The sequence below is a fragment of the Rutidosis leptorrhynchoides genome, chromosome 5 (genome assembly GCF_046630445.1).
Source record: "Rutidosis leptorrhynchoides isolate AG116_Rl617_1_P2 chromosome 5, CSIRO_AGI_Rlap_v1, whole genome shotgun sequence".
NCBI classification, from domain to species: Eukaryota; Viridiplantae; Streptophyta; class Magnoliopsida; order Asterales; family Asteraceae; genus Rutidosis; species Rutidosis leptorrhynchoides.
In genome coordinates this window covers 408,657,753-408,683,105 of record NC_092337.1, presented here as the reverse complement: position 1 = coordinate 408,683,105, position 25,353 = coordinate 408,657,753, and the positions used below count along the sequence as shown (strand labels likewise).

The 25,353-nt window shown below is 31.9% G+C and overlaps 1 long non-coding RNA gene and 1 pseudogene across 1 annotated transcript; one reads left to right on the top strand and one right to left on the bottom strand.

Annotated features, from left to right (window-relative positions):
* LOC139849914 (11-beta-hydroxysteroid dehydrogenase-like 4A) overlaps positions 1-23,827 on the top strand; it is a 44,511-nt pseudogene extending 20,684 nt beyond the window's left edge.
* Positions 12,199-14,105, bottom strand: LOC139848127 (uncharacterized). The gene is made up of 3 exons (XR_011759842.1): positions 13,822-14,105; positions 13,087-13,160; positions 12,199-12,582 (listed from the first exon to the last, which is right to left on the bottom strand). It is a non-coding gene; the product is annotated as an uncharacterized lncRNA (long non-coding RNA).
* Positions 23,828-25,353: the final 1,526 nt, after the last annotated feature.

The window sequence follows — 25,353 nt, the reverse complement described above, 5'->3', positions numbered from 1 at the left end:
TAACAAAACAATAATACCACTAGGTAGAGTAAGCTCATAAGTTCCAATAGCTTCAGCAGCTGCTCGATCCCCATTGCCTACTCTTAAGTCCAGTGTGCCTTTCTTCAGTCTCTTACTTCTTCTCATTCCCTGCATGTTGTTACAGATGTGAGTACCACAACCAGTATAAAAAATCCAGGAATTACTAGAAAAAGTATATAACTGTATATGAAATATACCTGATTTGTTGGTTTCGCCAGCTTTGCCTTTTCTCAACTCAGATAGGTAGGAAGGACAGTTCCTCCTCCAGTGGCCAACTTTTCCACAATGGAAATATTCGGCGTCTTTCGCTGGGTTTTCTTTCTTGGGAGGTGGTGGAATCTTCTTCTTAGCAATTGACTTGCCTTTCCCTTTTCCCCAAGTTTTCGGCTTATTCTTTTTCACCTTACCATCCCTAATCATCAGGACACCCGGATTGGAAACCTTAGATGGAATATTCTGTTCAGCAGTTTTGAGCATCGAATGCACCTCCGCCAGAGACTTCTCCCAACCTTGCATATTGTAATTCATCACAAATTGGTGATACGATTTTGGTAGTGAAGCCAAAACCGTGTTCACGGCCAAGTTAGGCAGCAAGGTAGTTCCAAGTTTTTCCAATCGGTCAATGTAGCTTTTCATTTTCAAGACATGAGAGCTCACTGACTGACCCTCCTCCATTTTGCATGTTTGAAGAAGCTTATAAGTTTCATATAACTCTTGACTAGCCTATTTCTGAAACATATTTTTCAGCTCAGTCATCATATCATATGCTGTACGATCTTCCATTTCCTTTTGGAGGTCAGAAGTCATACTAGCAAGCATGATTAAAGCTATCTTCTCTTGCTCATCAAACAACTTCTGATAAGCATTCTTTTGAGCAGCAGTAGCTGTCTCAGCAGGAGAATCAGGTAAGGGTTCTTCAATTTTTTTCAACTTCCCTTCATATTTGAGAACGATTCTCAATTAGTTGCGGTACCAGTCTAGGAAGTTTGAACCACTGAGTTTCTCCTTCTCCAATAAAGAACGGAGATTGTTTTGGTTTACGTTTTGATTGTTTGACATCTACAAAAGAACAAGATTCAATTTAGTATTTTCGATATAAAACTTTAATAAATTAACTACCCAAGTTTTTATATATTTAAAAACAATTAATTTATGAAAGCCTAAAATCCACATAGAGGTTCCATAGCCACATCTGTTGATCAGCTAGCAGTTATGGAGTCTATTGGTAGGTAGCGGGTACCAATTGCATTACAAGTGCAACTCTTAGATCTTTATGGGACCTTGAGATATGTGTAGTCCAACAAACCACTATTATCTACTGGCATGTTTGTCCCATCCTTGCCTCGAACTCAGGTCTCACCGTGAATACGATTAAGTCGTCCAATTTGGAAACAGTAGAAATTCAGCCTAGTCTCACTCGTAACTGAAAATCCACCTCGTGGCTATAATTCGATTAGGTCTCACCATAATCAAAAAAATAACGAGGAGTGTTTGCAAGCTCATTGGATGGCAAGATTTAAATTTGACGGGTATATTGAAAAAGTTTGTGTTAATGAATAATGCATGCACACAAGATTCGTTACACTAAATTGTTAAAACATTTTAACCAATTATATATGTCGATCGTGTTTGTGTGTCTAGTTTGTTATTTTATAAAAATTAACAAATACACAAACGTGTATCGTTTTAAAACAATTTTAAAAGATGTCACCCATATATATTATTTGAGTTTCAAAAACATTTAACTTTAAACTCGTTAGAGTTTAACATTTTTTGAAATCATCAATTGTAATCTTTGAAACTCGTTACCAATTTTATTTGATGTTTTCATCAAAAACAAATTGCATATATTATAATCAGCAATTAAATATAAAATGCAATAAATAAAACACAACCATGCATCACACACATACATAGCCTAGCCCAAAATATCCTATGCTTGATCCCATGAGCCCTCATGGGATCAAGAGGTCAAACTAAGGACAAACCATAGCTCCCACTTGATTCAAGATTCAAGTGAAAACTTGCCGAACGCTATCGTTGTTAACTTGACCTTTTCGCCATCTTCTAAGTCAAGCTCCAAGTTGCATCTTTATCTTCAATCTTCATCTTATTACATTTATTCAAAATTGAAAATACGACTAGTCTAGTACATTTACAAATTGAAATAAACCTAAATAGAATACTATGAAATTGAAAATAAACAAAATACAACTTTGGCATCTATGGCCTCCAATTAAATCAAAAACAACATGGCATAAAATTGCCGTAACCAACAATCACACCAATCACACATTGGTCGGGGTATTATGGGCTATGTATGCAATCACAATTTAATAACAACATTATTAAACCTATGTATGGCTTGTCCATGGTTACAATGCATTTGTATAACCATGGAATAAAATAAAAATTAACCAACAATTATGCAAGCCATAACTTTCTAAATTCAAAATTTAAATAGTGAATTTCTTCAGATCTTATTTGTGCGTCATGAGGTAATCAACAAAGTTGACTTTGAAAACCATAAAGATTTTGACTTTTACCAATTCACCACAAAGCTAGATCTAAGGAAATCACGCGACAATTAAGACGGTGTAAAAGCGGCTCTGATACCACTGATGGAAAATCGTGTGTACTTTTAACAATCCAGATTAACGCAACGGATAATAAAAATAGTAATCTTTTACTATTTTATGAACAAAAATTACAAGTTTAAATAACCACTTATTTAGTAAAACATACACACGATAAATTATCCCTAGGATCCAGTTACACCATAATAATTGTCATGAATATAAAAATAAAAGTGGAGTTAACGATATACCTCTCTTGAAGAAACTGATGAATGGAGAGAAACCTACGATCAAAGAGTATGATCGTCTCTTTGGATAGTCCACTACACTTTCAAGCAACGCCAATGGATGCCAGTCCAAACCCAAGTATATATTATGAATATAACCTAGTTATATTAATAATAAATATAATATACTCCGTATGAATATTATGCGTGGAAACTAAAAGAATGATGCTTTCGATATACGTGCGGCCAAAAATAACGTAAATAGCAATTAGCAATTTTATGAGTTAGGTTTCTTTTGTTTCGTATGTCTATCCATAAAAGACGAAAATCAATATTTATATTAGTAACTAAAACGTTAACCGACCTTTTGGTTTGATAAAAAAAACGAGTATATGAATTTGTTTCCAAAACTAAGTCTTTTGTACTTAGCCAACAAGTAAACAAACATTTACGTTTAATTAATTAATTATACAAATAATTAATTAATTAATTAAATCTAATTCATTTAAATATTCAATTAATTCATAACGGAGTATTTTAATATGTTTCGTCACTTGAGTAATATATATACATCATATATATATTTTATTTGACGTCTAGGTGTATATATGTGTGACCCCGAAGGCTCAAAAGAATTTAGCCATATAGTTATATGTTATACCTTGCACATTAATCCTACAACTTCTTCGACGGCTTTTTGTCATTCACTTCTATAAATAGTTATACTTGATGTATACAATTTGATTTATTGAATAGATCGATTTTAACATATATATACAGCACAAACTGTTGGATATAGGGTTGAAAATTGATAATCCTGGATTGATTCTTGAATCGTGAAACACTTTTCTAAATAAGTATTTCGACCTTACTTGCCTCATGTTTCTGTATATATTCTTATGAAAGCAAAACTCATATCCCATATATATAAGAAATGAAAGGGTACGATGAAAGGTCGCAACCTTTCAACAAAAAGAGGCAACCTTTCAACGAAAAGACGCAACTTTTCGTTAACAACTAATGGAAAATGGTGGAATTTTGAGCCTTTTCAATACCACAATTTCCATGCCAGTATCAAGTTAACTCTTACGGGCGTGTACTCCACACACTCCAAACCCGTTACTAAGTATAATTTGATTACCTTTGATTTTAAGTAAATCCCAATTAACTAAAATGTTTGTTGATAACACTAAAATCACCAACAATTTCCCCCCATTTTAGTGTAATCCTTGATTTACTAAAACTTGAACAAACAGAACAAACCAATGCATAAATTAAAATGTTTCAGAAATTAAATTTTCATCTTAGTATATTACATCATCCAGAATTCGAGAATCGGGGTGTTTCAGAAATTAAACCCTTCAACCCATATGAAAACGAGAGAGTAATACACACATCAGTTTCTTACATTCGTCTAATACTAACTCGACACTATTATAAGCCATGTGTCCCAATCCTTCAGTGAACATATTGGCAGCCTAAGTCCAAAGCTCCTTGAAGCGGCAAAACTTCATGCTCACATAGGTAGTTCTTTTACATCTTGCACCCGCATTTACAATTTTTCAAAAGAACTATTAAGAAGTTAAACTTCAACCTACCTCAACTTACGGGTCTAAACACATACTTTGGGATCAGAATATTTATATGTTTCAATCTTCAGAAAGTAAGCTTTCCACATTGAAATTCAGCTTCTGGCGTTTTACTAGAAGAGAATTGAGTGTCTCACTTTGGAAGATTTCGGTGGACTTCAATCCCACTCTAATAGCCGACTTGTGCACTAAGTCTCAGGCTAACCATTTTGTCAAGTGATTCGTAAAATTTTGTTGTAACCCAACAAATCCATAGATATCATTTCATTCATGATCAACTTATGAAACATAGTCCGTCTAAGGCAATAGTGTCTAGACTTTTCCATATATATTTAACTATATGCTTTAGCCATTGTGTATCCCATAATTTGAAATCTAAATGAACATTTCTTTCGACTTCAATTAATTTTACTTTAATAGTAAATCTTTTATCAAAAGATTTACTTTACTCTTATCCTATCATAAGAACCGCACGCGTACTCAAGGTTAATTGATTGATCAGTCATTGCACATGTCCACTTTCCACAACTCACCAATGTAAACTTATAATTTGTACATACTTGATAATGAATCCCCATTATTATTAAGCACACAATTATTACCATTACATTGGATACGGAGATTATAACTATAAACATACCTTAGTCAATCCATTTTAGAATCAAGAAGAAGTGACAACATGCTAATTTATAGTGTCAATAATCTCAACATTGCTTTCTTGATCCAAGATATTTCATCTATACCAAGTATAATATACCAACAACTTGTAGATGCGTCACCTTGCATCTATACCTAATATTCTAACAACTTGTAGATGAACTTATCTTCTTGATCAATAGTTTAATCAATATATCCTTAAATACTTTAAGGATTCTCATTGTGAATTAAACAATCACAATGTGTACTTTCAGAATCATACAAGATATGTTTAATTACATGGAAACCAAATTCCATATTAAAATCATACATATTGAAACCATGTTAAAACATACACGAAGTTTTCCAAAAATTCATCATCATTAATGTACTCGTATATATTTATATCCATATATTTAAAATATATACAAAGTTATTAATGATTTTCAAATTGATCTTCATTCAATTTCAGAGTTCAAGTAGTTCTCACACATCTAATGAGCGTCTTTTGTGTTCGATGACCCGTCCTAATCCATCCGGACGAAGTCCATATCGATTATAAATGATTCAAAACAGTTGATTACATCGCGAGGTACTTGACCTCTATATGATACATTTTACAAACATTGCATTCGTTTTTGAAAATATAATCTTTCATTACATCGAAAGTTGACGGCATGCATAAAATTTCATAATATATCTAACTATAATTGACTTAATAATAATTCTGATGAACTTGACGACTCGAATGCAACGTCTTTTGAAATATGACATAAATGACTCCAAGTAATATCTCTAAAATGAGCAAATGCACAGCGAAAGATTTCTTTCGTACCTGAGAATAAACATGCTTTCAAGTATCAACCAAAAGGTTGGTGAGTTCATTAGTTTATCATAAATAATCATTTCATAACTTTAATAGACCACAAGATTTCATATTTTCATTTCTCATAAACATACGTCCCATGCATAGAGACAAAAATCATTCATATAGATTGACCACCTGGTAACCGACCTTAACAAGATGCATATAGAATATCCCCATCATTCCGGGATCCTCCATCGGACATGATATAAATTTCGAAGTGCTAAAGCATCCGGTACTTTGGATGGGGTTTGTTAGGCCCAATAGATCTATCTTTAGGATTCGCGTCAGTTAGGGTTTCTGTTCCCTAATTCTTAGATTACCAGACTATAAGGGGCATATTCGGTTTAATAATTCAGCCATAGAATGTAGTTTTGATTACTTGTGTCTATTTCATAAAACAGTTATAAAAGTTGCGCATGTATTCTCAGCCCAAAAATATAAAGGGTAAAAAGGCAAATGAAACTCACCGTACTGTATTTTGTAGTAAAAAGACATATGTCGACATTTAACAAGTGTAGGGTTGGCCTCGAATTCACGAACCTATATCATTTGTATATATATTAAAATGTATAATAGTAATCGAACAAGTTTATATATTATAACTTGAATTATATACTATACTTATTTAGTTTGTGTATATATTTAAAATGTTTAATATCTATATTTTTGGTTATATTAATATATCTCTATATATTTATGGTTAGTATTATATGAAAATATTCTTAATTCGTTATATATAAGTATTTATATAAATAATGTTATTATATTTGATATGTGATATATAAACTATTAATATAATTATATTATATGTATTAAGTATATTTTAGGTACAAAATATTTATTTCTAACGAAAATGATAGTTTTGATAATAATAATTTACTAATAATAATAACTTTCTTAATATTGATAATATTAATATTAATAACGATATTGTTAAAATTGATACTTATGTTTATAATAATAATAGTAAAACTAATAATTACGAAAATGATATTTATACTAATATTAGTGAGAGTAATAATAACTTGTATTGTTTTATAATAATAATAATAATAATAATCCTAAACATATTCATAGTAATAATAATAGTACTAAGAATGGTACAATTACTAATATTTACAAAAATAATAATAAGTTGCATTATTTTGTCACTAATTATAATGTTATAATGATAATTTTATTATGTTCCTAATAATGATAATAATAATAATAATAATAATAATAATCCTAATACTTAATAATAATAATAATAATAATACTAAGTAATTATAATAACTTTAATAATAATAACAATTATAACAATAATAGTTAGTACTAACAATAACAATAACAATAACAATAATAACAACAATAACAAATCAACAATAACAACAACAATAATAATAATAATAATAATAATAATAATAATAATAATAATAATAATAATAATAATAATAATAATAATAATAATAATAATAATAAATGAACTACCTTTTAAATGCTAAAAAAATAGCAAACTGCCCTAGCCGGGACTCGAACACACGACCTCCCGCTCACCCGCATCGCCCTTAACTGTTGTGCCATTAACCATTTTTTGATTTAAAATCCATTCTATTTATTTTTATCCTGTATTAATTGTTTCCTATTTTCTTCTTCATCGTAACCACGGTTTAAAACAATTCAGCAATCAAATTGAGTTACCAGATAATCTTGATTTTAAAATAGCAACAGAAAGATTTAAAACACGTTTAAATAAATTAACAAACGAAAAAAAAATTAACACAGCCTCCTGCTGCTGTATCAGTTCGCGAAAAAAAAATATATAAATTTTGATTTTGATTTTTAAAACATTTTGGGCAAGAATTATAACTTGAATTATATTTCAAATCATCATTAGAAACTTTCTAATTACTCAATTGAAACAAATACATAAGCCTAACTTCGAATTTCTTCAAGAACACGATGATTTGACTTTTTACATTTAAACTTTGACTTCAAAATTCATACTCGATAAAACGAATTGGAATCCAAGGTTTTGCAGATAGTTTAAGTGAAGGTTTCCTAAGAAGACTGCATTTATAGTTTTTTTAAAATGTTTCAAAATCGAGCTTTTGGCAAAAAGGGACTCGTACAGAGTAATGTGAGTTCTTATTTATGTTTCTTTTTAATTCAACTGCTACATGTTGTTATGATTCATTTTTATAGTGAAAAGAGGTTCGTATATCAGTATTATAATTTGAATTGATCGATTATGTAAGGAACGTGGGTAATTATTTTCTTAATCAGACAAAGGCAAGGACAGAAACTTTAAATAAAGAAAAATAAAAATCGAATAAGGTCAATTAATTGTTACGATTGATTCAGTGATGTAATAATTTAGGAGATAGCAACAAAATGTAACACTGTATGACAGATACTTGAAACAGATTTAGATTCCTAATTTGTATGAATGTGTATGTATTTAATTATAAATTAATAAATATAGTATTAATAATATTAATAATATAAATACTACTAATAATAAAGAAAAATAATAATAATAATAATAATAATAATAATAATAATAATAATAATAATAATAATAATAATATTACTCATTCAAATAATAATAATAATTATATTAATAATAATAATATTAATATTAATAATTAATGACCATTATACTAATAAGTATGATAATGATAATATTATTAATAATTTTATTGATAAATGAATTAGTAATGATAACTAATATTATGATAATGGAAATTTTAATAGTTTAGTTGGAAATAACGATAATGATAATAATAATCTTTTTAATGATACTAACAATATACTAGTAACAAAACAATTGTATCAACTTTCATATTTATGTATTTTACATAATAATAACATTGATATTTATGTTTAATTTCTATTAATAATAGTAATGAGAGTAGTAATATTATTAGTAAGGATAACAAATTAGATGCATTAAATTTTTATGTCTATATATTATTTATAATGATATAACTAATACTGATATTAATGAAAGAGATAATAATATTACTATAACAATTATATTTTAACTTGTTAATAATCTATTATTAATTATGTAATATTTAATAATCATATAATAATCTACAATAACTTTTATTGTTTAATTATTATTTACAAATTATATTCCTACATATAAGAATTGTACATGAAATCATATATGTATATATTCATTTTAAATTACACTTACTTATTTTGTATCTTATTTTACATATTTGATTTTTATTATATTATATTACTTTCAATGATTATTTATATATGTACATTTATTTATATATATATAATTATTTTTATTTACAACAACAGTTAGTGAATCGTCGGGTATAGTCGAAGGTCAATTGAATATACGAAACAGTTCCAACTTTTTGAGACTCAACATTACAAACTTTGCTTATCGTGTCGGAAACATATAAAGATTAAAGTTTAAATTTGGTCGGAAATTCCCGGGTCGTCACAGATTTGTTGACTCGTTGGAGATAAATATCACCCAAAACGACCGATTCATAAGTCAATGGGTCACAATTCCTACTTACTATAAATATATAAAATTGTGTGAGAACTATTTTATTTGTTACTTACGATGTACAATACGGACTGGAACTAAGTGGATAGTATCTTGAGTAGCTATTATTCATGTTATTCTTTCTAGTTGTTGTCCATTATTAGCATGCAAAATATGCTAGAAACAACACACATCGATGCTAGCGATGAAAATTTCAAAGATTTGTTTATGAAAGTCAATTCGAGTCGAATTAATTTCCTCTAACATGACAACAAATTATTGAAACATTAAACACCTACCTTTTGCGATTCCTCCACTTTCGCGCACTTCGAAAGCTCTTTTAAAAAGAACATCAAGGAATTAAGTTAAGAAGAATTGTGCCAACCGTTTCCAATACATCACTCACATCCATTGATGCAAACTCGCATGATAAAAATGTAAAACTGCACGAAAATCTTCATTAAATCTCAGTCAAAAAAGTAAATAAAGTTGAGTATAAGGTTATGATCTTTTAAACTTCAAAATCATCAGTGTCGGTACAATAATCGGTCAACCCTAAGTCAATGGAGATCAGTCAGGATTAGAAAGGATTAATCAGGAAACATCTGATTAGTCATGGGTGACAATATAACCGATTATATATATGATTTATTCGAATATTCACTCACCATTGGAAAATAGAATCCACATCATAGTTCCAACAAAATATAGCCTGACTGCCACATCGAAGAAATAACACACCTCAAAGAGTAGCATCAACTTAATAAATTGTCATAGTTATATACCTGCACAAGATTAGAAAAAAAGAAAACGCAATAGCAACAAATCATTACAATGTAATGATGAAACATACATTTTTTAAACATTTTATAAACTATTTCTTTACATTACAATTCCTATACAATGAATTAAAAAAAAAACCCTCTCATCACTAAGTACTTCGTACATTATAAAGTGGTCATCTTGACATATGCCCCATTTCAATTATAAAGTGGCCATCTTGACCCAGTTCATTAACATAGATGTACTTTCAACCTAAAAGAGTCTCATGGCAGTAATGTTGACTCAAGTATAATCTAACTAAATACATTTAACACATATCACAGAGCAAGAAGTAAAATTGACCCACAAAAGTTGCACAATAGTAAAGTTGACCCAAACCTTGTGTAGTGGCAATTTCAACCCAAACCATCTCTGTAGTGGTAATTTTCTCAGATTGGGACAATGCAAAAATTTCAAACCATATCACTACTATAGTGGCAATTCCAACCCATATTAACATTCAGACCCGAACTGAAGCACCACAGTCACCACATATACAATTTGTAATTCCATAGTAACAATGATAGCAGACATAGATAAACTCTAACCCTAAAGACACGGGGTAGCCAAACTGGAAAAAATATTGTTTTATGATATTGAGAATAAAGATGACTTATTATCCTACTGTCAAACTTGGTTTCAATAGAACATACCCATTTGACTTTTTATCAATAGAACATACCCATTTGACCCATTTGACCGATTTATAATAAAACATACCCATTTGGACCCATTCGACTTTTTTTATTATTATTTTAATTAATGATTTGACTCATTTATAAAAACATGTTGCATATTAAAAGAAGAAAATGTTCCAACCCAATACCGTAATGTCTCGGTGTATCAAACCCATATTATGCAAGTATTCAAGAGCATCCACAACTTCAGTTGCGTAAAAGCGAGCTTCATACTCAGTTAAACGACCTTTCTGTAATAAGCAACTCAATAGATAAATTAGATATCATATAACAAAATTGGTACAAACTTAAAGAACATAAAGATGGCAAAAAACTAAGGTTTAAATTTAACACTTTCTTTAAAAGAGGAAAAGAGTTAACAATTTTGTTGAGTTTATATCTTGACCGAACATAATTACACAAATAAAATGCAGAATATGTAAACGCTCATTTTAGTTGAAGCCAACACTTCAAGGAAGAAAATGCAGTGATATCGTTCAGCAACACAACAGTGGCAACAACTTCTTGCAGCAACTAATGTATAGTTTTGTTAGCACATGTTGCTAGAGCAAAACTTTCAATGAAACCGCCATAAAAATTAAGTAGACTATCGAAACCAAAGATGTAGTTGAAAATATTTACATAAAATGTTTTTTTGTAATTGAAAATGAAAAATGCTTGCCGGGAAATAATATTATTTCACCTTAAAGCCAACATCAGAGAAGTCTTGCGTACGATGTACCAAATTCATATTTATGTGTGCATTACCTAATTCAAATAAACAACAGTATAATGAAACATAAACACATTAAAACATGTTATCATATGAACATAATGAGCAACCGGCTAGTGCAGCGCGGGTCTATAGCAACGAATGCTAAATCGCAGAGGTATACATCGATTTTCCGGAAAAACCACCTAATGTATAGTAAGTCACTAAGCGTATCAAAACCAAAAAAGGCATATTAGCATATAACAAACTGCATTATGCAATCTACGACTGTAAGAAAAATTATCTAACACAATAAAAATTAAGAAAGAAAAAACAAAATAAATGAGGCTCAGATTTATATATAAAATCAAGCAACAGATTTATGTATAATTTCAACTGTTCTTTTTCGTTTCATCGTAGCAGCTTCTGACACCTATATTTTAATAACTTAAAATATAAGAAAGATACATAGTATATTTGATAGCTATCATCTTACGTGATATGACGTTGGACATTTGCAAATAGCAAACTGCAAATATATGAACAAATGCAAAACAAAGTTATTTATATTGCATTTAAAATAAAAATTCTTTAACGACATGATCAATACAAAAGCCACAAAAGGATCAAATTATTTATATTGCAGTTCGATGAAAAATATGAATATGAATAAATTAATATTAACGATTCAAATATATGAACAAATGCATAAAATTAATCAACCTTTGTTGGTGCAAACGGTGGTTGTTCAAGTGGGCGTTGTGTTAATGGTTTACCATCAAAGAACATCTCTATTGAGGACACTTGAGATGGGTTGTTGACCCAGAATTTCTTCCAGATATAATGCACCTTGACTCTCACCTTCTGGTCATCTCTCCCTTTGGTGGTTTGATTTAGAGGAGTGAAGGCTTCTAATCCAGACATTCTTGTGATATTACTTGTTGTTGTAGTTCTGCCTCTGAGTTTTGATTGAATGTGAGATGAATTGTGAAAGGGTAACAGTTTAAATAGTGAAAACAGAGGAACAAAATCGCAAATAAATATGGATAATTGATTTGTCATTAACATATACAACCCTTAATTGGTTTGACCAATTTAAAATCCCTTAATTTAGGGGAATTTGTTTGAGGTTATTTTAAGATAACATTTTAGATTATAATCATATTTAAATGATGATTATGAATTATGATTATAACCGTGTGAATAATTTCCTTAAATAAGATATCAAACATATCGTTTCTTTATTTAGCTATCCTAAAACAGGGAATTAAAAAAATCAAAAAATATCAAATATAAAGATTATCATACATTTTAGAGAATATTATGCATTAGTTAAAAAGTTATTTAATTATATGAAACAAAAGATCAAATATCGAATGTAGGAATTGGAATGAAGATTATGCGTGATGTGCATATATTATGCAATAAGAACAGAGGAAAAATATTAAATCAATAGAATAACCTGTCGTTGACGATTTTCATAATTCATGTTGACAATCATCGTAATTGAACTTGACTGGATTTCGTTCTTCAAATCTGTTGATCAATATCAAAATCCATTGAATAATTGTAATAGTATAGTAATGTAGCTTGAGACACTCAGAGCAGCATATGAAAATCTATATCTACTTGACTAATTCAAGTACATAAACTCATGATTATACATCAAAGATAATCATTATGGAAGATTCGTTGTTGGACAACAGAAAAATATGAAAGTCAAATCGAATCACTTGATACACTAACATAGAAAATGCTAGCAGCATACCTAATATAATATTTCGCAGACCAAATTGAGTAACGATATGAACCATCAAATCTGCATTAATCATTCATATAATTTAATGAATTTGTATCCTCATTAATCACTCAAATCAACACCCTAATTGATTTTTCGTGAGACACTAATCAAATATACAAACCCTGATGAAATAAGAACCCTAGAATTGAACCCTAGCGAAATACAATCACAAGATTAAACCCTAATTTCGTATTTCTACTATCAAATCTTTTGTAGGATATTAATCAAAAGAAAGAACTAATTAAATTGAATCTTCACGGAAGAATTTAATTCACGCAAGCAGATAGAGTTTTAAAGCTGAATACAGACTAATTTAGTTCTAGCAAACACATCGGATGTTCATTAACAAAACCCTAATAAAATTACAGATTGCACAAAACACTAAGTGAAACTTACAAATTACGAAGATGGTTTAATTTCGATCCAATTGAAGGCCTCCTGTAATGGTGTTTCTTCTTTAATAGATATCCGTTCGAAATTAAGATTAGGAAGAGAGAAACCATTCGTTCGAATTTGAAGGCCTCTTGTAATCTTCGTTCTTTAGCAATTTGAAGAGAGAAACCATTAAGATTAGGAAACGATTAATTTATGTTCTTGAAGAGAGAAATCATTTATATTCATGTATGTTCTTGAAGAGAGAAAGCAATTTGTTTCAGGAGTAGATTAGGGTTGATGATGTAAAGGGCGTAAATGGATGAGAACACTTGACCCCTATTCAGATGCATTACTCCGTAATTTTATTCTATCAAGGGTATTATGGGAAGTCTTGTGTGAATGCAATTAGTTATAAGGGGTATACGTTGATCCAATGGTTATCAAGCAAGGGTAATGGAGGTCATTTTTTTGATCTAAGAGTCCAAATTCAATAATGTTAAAAAAGTATATCTCAAATTTTCTTTTCTTTTAATGTATAGTATAGATAGATATAGATATAGATAGATAGATGTAAAAGGTATAGAAAACAAAGTTTCAAAAACATGAAACTAAAACCATGTAATGATTATGTGCCCAACAATCAAAACACTTTTAACCGGAGTTTAAAACCATAAAATCATTCCTTCTAAAAACAAATCCAGTTAATGGATCCATTTATATAGGATATGATACATCATAATCACGTATTCATGTACTATCATCGATTATCATCGATTCAACATATACGTAACAGTTCACTTTGACAAAAAAAGAACTATTCATAGTTCATGTACATTCATGACAGTAACATGGCGGTTATTGTCATCATCAAATTCTATGATTCCACATCTTTTGTTAGATTAATATAGTGAACCAATGTAACCGACGTATACAACTGATGTAATCACCAAATACATGGTATGAAACACCAAAATTGTACCACGTGTAATACTCCGTTTCTTAGTAGACACAATAAAATTCTTAATACAAATGATCGTTTAATTCATGTCATCAACCAATCATTATTGAATCCACATCCACTATAACTTCCACTTTGTTCAACAAACAAGTATAATTATAACAAATATTGAATTGATAGCATGAACGTCTATGAATTATATTTTTAACAAAATTAACCAAGCCATGCTTTTAATGTTACAATTGAGAATTGAAAGCTGTAATTGTTGTAAACTATTGATCAGTGTTTTGTTATTGAACTGAATTGATTTTTTTACAAATACAGAATGTTAATTTATATACATGAGCTCCTAACAGCTATTAATCAATATATCTAAATGGCCTAGGTCAAATGAATAGTGACATTTATAAGTTTCACAAACTCACACCAAACTTTTTATTTTTTTACAATTCAACCACACACTTTATAATAATTAACTTTATAGCTTTTATAAACTTACCACAAAGTTTTCACATTTTATAATTTAATCATTAAACTTCTCATTCATTATAGATCTACCACATAATTTTTACTATCTAATAACTATGTATTATTATTATTATATTATTATATATATATATATATACACACACACATATATATTATATAAATACTTTTCCCTATTTTATTAAATAGTTTGTACCAATCGTTGTTGTACGTCTCACTTTATTGATTGAGTATTTGGGTATTTTCTCTCGACAAGACGAAAAGTAAAACAAAAAATGATAAATAATTACTTTCACGCTTATTACAAATCAATCACATAACTATTTTTGGTTCTTCCTCGACAAAACGATAAATAAAAAAAATGATAAATAATTATTTTCTCAATAATTATCTATGTAATTAATCTTAATCAAGGATGAAGATTCAGCGCAAAGCCAGGTCGCCCAACTAGTTATATACCTATATCTAAAAGGTAAAGTTGAAATGAATAGTACTATTCATTTCTCACTTTTCGCAAACTTAGCCCCCTAACTTTCATTAAAATACAAATCGAACCCCCCACTTTATACGTATATTTTTCCCCAAATTTCACAAGCTTAACCCCCTAACTTTTATTAAAATACAAATCGAACCCCCACTTTACTACCTTTTTTTTTTACTAATATTCAATTTTCACAAACTTAACCCCCTAACTTTTATTAAAATACAAATCGAACCCTCACTTTATACGTAAAGTTTTTTCAAATTTCACAAACTTAACCCACTAACTTTTATTAAAATACAAATCGAACCCCCACTTTACTAACTTTTTTTTTAAAATAAAACCCGAACGCTAAAAGAAGCAACTTTCACAAAAGGAACAATCCTTCAATATTATGTCGAAAAAAATTCTTTTTTACAAAATAGATAAAGACTTTTTTTTTTAACTCGCATTCAAAACGGAGCTCCCGGCGTGAAGCGAGGGCTCCACAACTAGTATGTTGTAATTTAGACACAACTCCAAAGTTTTATCTCTACGGTCCTATATGTAACTTCAACCCGCTGTGATAAAACAAAAAGAAATTAAAAAAGGGCTGTTGAGCCATAAATCATCACCGGAGATAGGCCAAAATCGAGATTCTTCTACAACAAAATCACCGACTGTAACCGTCATCCGATCGTTTCGCTTCCGTTCCGATTCTATCTATACATTTTAATCGATCAACTATCAACAACTGAATCTATTGATTCTTGAACTCTCGAAATTGCGAAAATTAGGGTTCTTGTTTCTACTAAAGGAATGGATCCAATTGACTTTTGGAACCCCTTTAACATTTAAGGAAATATGGTTGTTGGTGAAGTCTGTTACTATCCGTTGAACTTGGCAGGGATTTGTTGTCTTGCGATCTTTTATTTGTGGAAATGATGAAGATTCTATCTTCTGATCCCAAAGTTAACTTACTATAAAAGGTAAGTTGACCATTTGGTTGTATCTGTATTCTAACACTCCCCCTCAAGTTGAACAGTGGGGTTTCCAATATTCAACTTGCCAAGAACTTCAGTAAAGAGTCTTCCGTTGACAGATTTCGTGAGGATGTCGGCAAGCTGATCTTCTGATCTGATTGATGGTAGTGAGATAACTTCGCCATCTAACTTCTCTCTGATAAAATGTCTATCAATCTCAATATGTTTAGTGCGGTCATGTTGAACAGAATTTTCGGAGATAGCGATTGCTGCTTCATTGTCGCACATGATTTGAATAGCTTCTTGTGGAGGAAAACCAATTTCTGTTAGTAACTTCTTGATCCATAAGGCTTCGACAACTCCTTTGGCTATTCCTCTAAATTCTGATTCGGCACTTGAAAGTGAGACAACTTTTTGTTTCTTACTTTTCCATGCCACAAGATTGTCCCCGACTAATGAGAAGAATCAAGATGTAGATTTTCTATCTCCTTTCTCACCAGCCCAACTTGCATCCGTGTATACTTGAGTTCTTAGATGTCCATTTCTTTTGAAAACAACTCCATGATCCGCTGTTTTCTTCAAATATCTGATGATTCTCATTACAGCTTCCATATGGTGAACCTGTGGTTGATGCATGAATTGACTCACAACTCCAACTGCATGTGCTATATCAGGTCGAGTATGAGCAAGATAGATGAGTTTTCCCACCATCCTTTGGCATTGCCCTTTATCAGCAAGATCAGCTTCATCTTCCATATATAGCTTCTGGTTTGGAATCATTGGAGTATCAGCTGGTTTGCAATCAATCATACATGTTTCTGCAAGAAAATCAAGAACATACTTCTTTTGACAGATAAATATTCCCTGTTGGGATCGTAATACCTCAATCCCCCAAAAATATTTAAGTCTGCCCAAGTTTTTCATTTCAAATTCTCCAAATAAGTTCATTTTTAAATTAGAAATTTCCTCTTTATCATTTCCTGTTATTATCATATCATCAACATAAATGATTAAACATGTAATCAAATTTCCTTTTCGTTTAAAAAAGAGAGTATGATCCGAGTTACTTTGTTTGAAATCATATTTTTTCATAAATAAAGTAAATCTCCCAAACCAAGCCCGTGGGGATTGTTTTAACCCATATAAAGCCTTTTTAAGTCGACAAACTTCCCTGTTTTTGAAGTTGTCAGTGAATCCTGGTGGTGCTTCCATATAGACTTCTTCCTTTAATTCGCCATGTAGAAAAGCATTCTTCACATCAAATTGGTGAAGTGGCCAATCTTCATTTGCAGCGATAGAAAAGAGAACTATAATGGTATCAATCTTTGCAACTGGAGAGAAGGTTTCGGAGTAATCGATCCCATATGTCTGAGTGTATTCTTTCGCAACCAGTCGAGCTTTATATCTTTCAATAGTTCCATCTGGTTTATATTTTATCGTAAATACCCATCGACATCCCACTGGTTTCTTTCCTTGAGGCATGACACATTTTTCCCACGTGTTATTTTCATTCAAGGCTTTCATTTCAACTTCCATTGCTTCTTTCCAGTTTTTTGATTTTAGAGCTTGTTCAACGGAAGTTGGAATATTTTCAGAGTAAATTGCGGAATTAAACTAATGAGCTTCTTTTGACAGATTTCTCTGTGCTATATTAGCCATAGGATATCTGGATCTTTGCGCTTCTTTTTCAGGTGAGTATCATTTAGGTGGGACACCTCTATTGACTCTTTGAGGTAGGACATATCGTTGGGTGGTTTCATCGGGATTTGTGTCATTTTGTTCCTCATGGGTTTGATGTTCATTGTTCGACGAGGTTTCAGTAGTCTCATGGTTTGGTGGGATAGTTTCCGTGGATTTATGGTCTTTTGTTGGTTGTGTTGGCTCGGGATTTAGTGTTGGAGTTTGTATAGGTTCGGGGTTTTGTGTTGGCTCGGGCTCTCGTGTTTGAGGTGGTTCAGGGTTTTGTGTTTGAGGTATTTGATGTAGAACCCATGTCATCCAACTGAGAGTTTCATTACTTTTATTCTCCCCCTCACTCGTGAGTTGGGTGTTATTGTAAAAATATTCAGTTTCAACAAAATCACAGTTCATTGTGGTAAAAACATGACGCCTTTTTAGGCTTTAACATCGATATCCTTTTTAGTTTAATCCATAGCCAACCATGACACATTTTTCCGCACATGGATCTAGTTTAGTGCGCTCATGTTTTGGAATGTGAACAAAGACCGAGCACCCAAATATTCGAGGTTCGATGCTAAATGACGTCGGAAGGGTATGAAATTTGGAAAGGGTATCTTTAGGGGTTTTTGTGCCCAAAAATTTGGTAGATAAACGATTGATAAGATAAGTAGCGGAAGCAAGAGCTTCGGGCCACAAACTTTTTGGAACTTTGGATTCGATTAATAATGCTCTTGTAATTTCTAAAAGTAGTCGATTTTTTCGTCCGGCTACGCCATTTTGCTCGGGAGTATGAGCACACGAGGTTTGATGAATAATCCCATTATTTTCTCAAAAGGATTTCATTGATGAGTTTACAAACTCACCCCCATTATCGGATCTTAACATTTGTATGCTTTTATTAAACTGGGTTAGTACCATTTTATAAAAGTGAGAAAATTTTTCAAACACTTCCGATTTGTGATTTAAAAAATAAATCCAGGTCATGCGTGAATGGTCATCAAAAAATAGGACAAAATATCGGAAGCTTTTTTTCCCTCCAGTGACCGGTGCAGGACCCCAAACATCTGAATGGATTAAAGCAAAAGGAACATCTTTTCTTGTATAACTAGGTTTAAAAGTACTTCGGTGGCTTTTAGCCAAAATACAGGTTTCGCAATTTAAAGTAACGTTTGATGGAAAAAGACTCGGAAATAAAGCATGTAAGTATCCGACAGATGGGTGACCCAATCTCCTATGCCATAACCAAGCTTCCCTCGTAGGTGTTCCGTGAGCAAGCATCACGGTACCTTGTTGGGTTACTTCGTTTACATAGTACAACCCGCCCCGTTCGGTACCACGCCCAATAATTACCCCAGTTCGGATATCTTTAAGGATACAAAAAGTGAGGTGTAATAAAACAGAACAATTTAATTCTTTTGTGACGTGACTAACGGATAAAAGTTTATGGGACAGAGTTGGAATATATAAACAATTAGATAAGTTTAGAGTTGAAGTAATTTCAATGTTTCCACCTCCTTCAACTTGTACAACACCTCCGTTAGCCGTTTGAATTTTATTAACCCGGGGTTGTGATTTGGAATAAAAGTCAGATTTTTCAAAAGTCATGGTGTGAGTAGTACCACAGTCAAAAATCCATTCGTTATTTTTGGTGTTATTTGAAACATTATTAGCTTTTCTGGTAAAAGAGTTATTTTAGTTTTCAAAAGTTGTAGAGTTTTGAACCTTTTCAAAATGTTTTAACTTTTGGGTCTAATTAAAGCTATTAATCATATTATTTTGGGTCTGGGCTGAATCATAACACCCTTTTCTGGTAAGCCCACTTTGCCTATTAGACCCAATTTTATTTCTAACATTTTGGGCCAGATAGTTCTTTAAAGAAGATTGGGCTATTGTAAAGCCCACTTGTTCTTTATTCACAACCCTTTTCTTTTTATTCCCAACCGTTCCTTTATCCCATGAAACCCCCTATTTATATTTATTTTTATAATTCGTATTATTATTATCCCTAATCTCATCTGTATCGATGAGACCCAATCTAGGGTTCATCTCATCTTTTTTCTTTCTTAAGCCTTTTGAGATTAAATTGTGTTCTAATTCTCCTTCTTCTCTAATCGGTTCTTGTAGGCACAGAGAACGATTATCATCAGTAATTCTATCATCGATCAATTTATAGTGATTAGGGTTTACCATACTCACTTTGATCGATGGTTGAGAATTATTAGGGTTTGAAGGTTTAACCTTCACCCATTTGGCAGAATTTTGAGGTAAATTAGAATTTGAGTTACCTCTTGTCGAATTCTGAGTTGGTTTTGAGACGCCGTTGTCGGTAACCGGATGGTGGCCGTCGACAGCCTCTTCTATCATCTTCAATTTTCTGCCACGTTTCTCTTTGTTCCACCATTTGGGATATCCTATGAGCTTGAAACATTGTATTACTGTATGTCGTGACATACCACAGTAGATACAGCTTAGCTGTTGTGGTGGTGGATGGTGGTTTGCAATGGTGGTTATGGTTCCTGTTTTGGTAGCAGCTATTTTTGTGTTCAAAGGGTAACAGAGAACATCCAGTTAAGTTTTTCTATTTTGTGGGCTATTAAACTCGCTACCGTCACAAAATGACATGGCAGCTTTGTTCAATTCTAAGCTACCGTCGAGTTTGGACATGGCAGCCTGGTTCGTGGTAAATGATGGAGACATAAAAGTGTTGCTATGATCCAGGATCAGCACACACGCTCTGATACCATGTTACAATTGAGAATTGAAAGCTGTAATTGTTGTAAACTATTGATCAGTGTTTTGTTATTGAACTGAATTGATTTTTTTTACAAATACAGAATGTTAATTTATATACATGAGCTCCTAACAGCTATTTCTACTAAAGGAATGGATCCAATTGACTTTTGGAACCCCTTTAACATTTAAGGAAATATGGATGTTGGTGAAGCCTGTTACTATCCGTTGAACTTGACAGGGATTTGTTGTCTTGAGATCTTCTATTTGTGAAAATGATGAAGATTCTATCTTCTAATTCCAAAGTCAACTTACTATAAAAGGTAAGTTGACCATTTGGTTGTACGTGTATTCTAACATTTAACAACATTTAACAGAAACACAAGAAACCGTTATGACATGTGATTTTCCCTTTGACTTTAAGTTGGTGCTTTTCCCGAAACATGCATGTATCCTTTAATAATTTCATTATCTTGCTTTCTGTTTCTGTTTTATAATATCCGGAATCTTTATGCAAGAATTTCCTTGAAATCAAATATTTACTTTAACATGATCATGAGAATTAATTTCAACCACTATGTTATCGCATGTTAAAATTAACACATCAAAATTTATATATGATCTATCTCATGAAATAAATCACAATATAATATTAAAGAGAACTTACTTGGTAGGAAGAAAGTGCATATTTTTATGCCATCTTCAAAATCTATACGTTTCCAAACTTTGACCAAGCAATCATGAAATTGGATTCTAAATCGTCAAAGTGAGAACTCCTGTTGTGATAACTACGGACACAAATTTATTTCCCAACCGACCACAATTTACCATATCAGAAACTCTCTGAAAGCCTTTGTCTTTTCAAGATTCAACCAAGGTTTATCAACACGATAATACTTAATTAGTTTGTTAGATATAGGGTTTAAAATTGATAATCCTAGATTGATTCTTGAATCGTGAAACACTTTCCTAATTAAGTATTTCGACCATACTTGCCTCGGGTTACACGAAATCTTAATTGGGATAAGAAAAGAACACAATTTGACTCTAGGCAAGAAGAGATCGAATTATAGTATTATAGAGAATGTGAATGTTTCTGTATATATTCTTATGAAAGTAAAACTCATATCCCATATATATAAGAAATGAAAGGGTGCGATGAAAGGTCGCAACATTTCAACAAAAAGAGACAACCTTTCAACGAAAAGAAGCAACTTTTCGTTAACACCTAATGGAAAATGGTGGAATTTCGAGCCTTTTCAATACCACAATTTTCATGCCAGTATCAAGTTAACTCTTACGGGCGTGTACTCCACACACTCCAAACCCGTTACTAAGTATAACTTGATTACCATTGCTTTCAAGTAAATCCCAATTAACTAAAATGTTTGTTGATAACACTAAAATCACCAACACAAACCTCACATTTCATTAAGTTGATCCATTTCATGTGTGTAGTTTGGCTATATTTGTACGATTTTATTGATTAATAAATCATTTAAAAATAAAACTTAAAACTAACATTAACTAGTTAAATTTACTGCTGAGTCTACTTCAAATCAATCACATTTTCCACATCCAATTAGCTTATTTTAACTTGTTACTTGATTCCTTCTTGTGCAGTGGATCATCTTGTTTGTAACGCAGGAATAGGACCTCTTTATTCGACGAACATTGATGTCACAAAATTTGTACCTGTTATGGTATGATCCTGGATTATAATATCTTTACATAACGCTTTCCTTCATAGCAGATAACTAGAATCCCAACTCCAACTAATAAATGGATATATGAATATGTGCGCGCAGGACATAAATTTTTGGGGATCGATATATCCAACTCTTTTCGCGATCCCACACCTCATGAAAACCAAAGGAAAGATCATTGTTAATGCCTCATCTGCTGGTGTGATGCACCCACCCAAAGGCGGTTTCTACAAAGTTAAAAACCAAATCCACACAACTATTAAAAATTTTGGTTGACATCTTTCTTTTTTAGCTACTCCATCCGTCCCCAAATAAATGTCTCATATTGACTTTTGAAGTTTTGTTTTAATAAGTTTGACTTTAAATATTTTTATTTGTGTTATATATTAATATTTAATGAAAACTATACCTACCTTAAAAAATTGGTCCTTTTATATAAATTTTATCAAATACTATATATCACCAAAAAAAAAAAAATGAACTATAAAATGTAAAAGAAAAACTTTTAAAAGTCAAATAAGATAGTTATGTTTGTTTGTCATCTTTCTTTCACAATTTATATATGTAAAACGATATACTTACACAGATAACTGTTCAAAATAGTGATATGTGAGTGTTACAAAATTTGCAGGCAAGTAAAGCAGCATTGATTAGCTTCTACGAGTCCCTTAGATTTGAAGTGTCCCCAACAATAGCCATAACAATCTTGACGCTAGGATTCATAAAAACGGACATCATAAACGCCTAATATTCCTTGTTCGTCTGAAAAAAGTGAGAAATTTATAGTATTTTTCTCTTATCATAAGTCTACGGCTGTAAGTCAAATTTTATTTGGAAGGATCTTTCAAGTTTTTCCCTATCAATGGAAGCCGAACCATGTGCAAAAGCCATTGTTGATGGAGTATGCAAAGGTGCAACATCAATTACACAACCAAGGTTTATGAAGGCTCTCTTCTTGATCAAGTTCTTGTTCCCACATTTTCATCATTTCTACTTGCGTCTTTATTTCCCTCAAAGAATCTAAAGTTTGAAAAGGTAAAGATAAACCTTTGAGAGGGGGAGTGTTTGTTAGGATATTAGGACCCAAACAACGCTAGTAATTCTACAAGATTACTAGCCGAGTAGTGATTCTATCAAGATCACTCAAACCCACTTAATGAACGAAAGATATAAATGCGAAATGTAAGAACGACACAAGATATAACGTGGTTATATGCGATCGTTGTGATTGCTTTAGTCCACGAACCAACTAGAGATAGTTTTATTACTGAGAATTTGTGTGTGGTGTGTTACAATAACTATGAATGAGCTCTATATATAGAGCAAACAAGAAACCAACTAAACTACAACTTGATCTTCAAGTGTGCTAGTAATCATCAACTTAGAACCAATTAGCCATGCTTTACACCCTTGAATTAGCATGATCACAGCCTCAATTCAAGGTGTAAAGTACCCACTTTGCACCTAAAGCAAAAGGTTAGTCAATAAAATACGGAACCCATTTGAGCAACTTGATCAACTTGCTGATTTCCAGGTCGATGTGCCACATCTCATGGGTGATGCGCCGCATCACCTTGCTTTTCCACGACAGATCCAAGTTTGCAACTGCAGGTTCAAGTGCCAGGTCAAGATGCGCCGCATATATCTCACGATGCGCTGCATCTATCTCACGATGCGCCGCATCTCACTAGTTTGATGCGCCATATCAGTTGAAAACCCCGCATCTAAAACCTTCGGCAAAAAACGCTGCATGGATGCGCCTCATCGCTCACTAGAACCACTTTTCTTGTTGTTTAAAGGTCTCTATACTCCAACAAATCTCCCACTTGGAGACTTTGAACAAAACTCCAATCAGATCAATTAATTAACCAAGAACATTAAACCACCTTCGATTACCGCCAAATACCATTTGAGGTAATGCAAAACCTCAATTTCTCCGTCGTAACCACCTTAGTAAACATATCGGCAGGTCTCTTCGTACCAAGGATTTTCTGCAAGAATAAAGTGCCATCATTTATATGTTGTCGAATAAAATGATACCTTATCTTGATGTGTTTCGTTCGACTATGAAACACCAGATTCTTCCCAAGATGAACCGCACTTTGATTATCACAATACAAGATGCAATAGTCTTGTCTTTTACCCAACTCGCCTAAGAAGTTCTTCAACCACACTAGCTCTTTATAAGCTTCTGCAATAGCCATGTATTCGGCTTCGGTGGTTGACAAAGCAACACACTTTTGCAATCGAGATAACCAACTAATCGCCGTCTTCCCCATTGTGAGAACATAACCCGTAGTGCTTTTCCCCGAATCATCACATCCACCTAAATTAGCATCCGCATAACCTCTAAGTATGAGATTATTTTTGGAGAAACACAATGCCATATTAGAAGTACCTTTCAAATAACGAAGCAACCATTTGACTGCTTCCCAATGCTCTTTCCCCGGATTAGAAATATAACGACTAACAACTCCCACTGCTTGAGCAATATCTGGTCTTGTACAAACCATGGCATACATAATACTACCCACGGCCGATGCATATGGA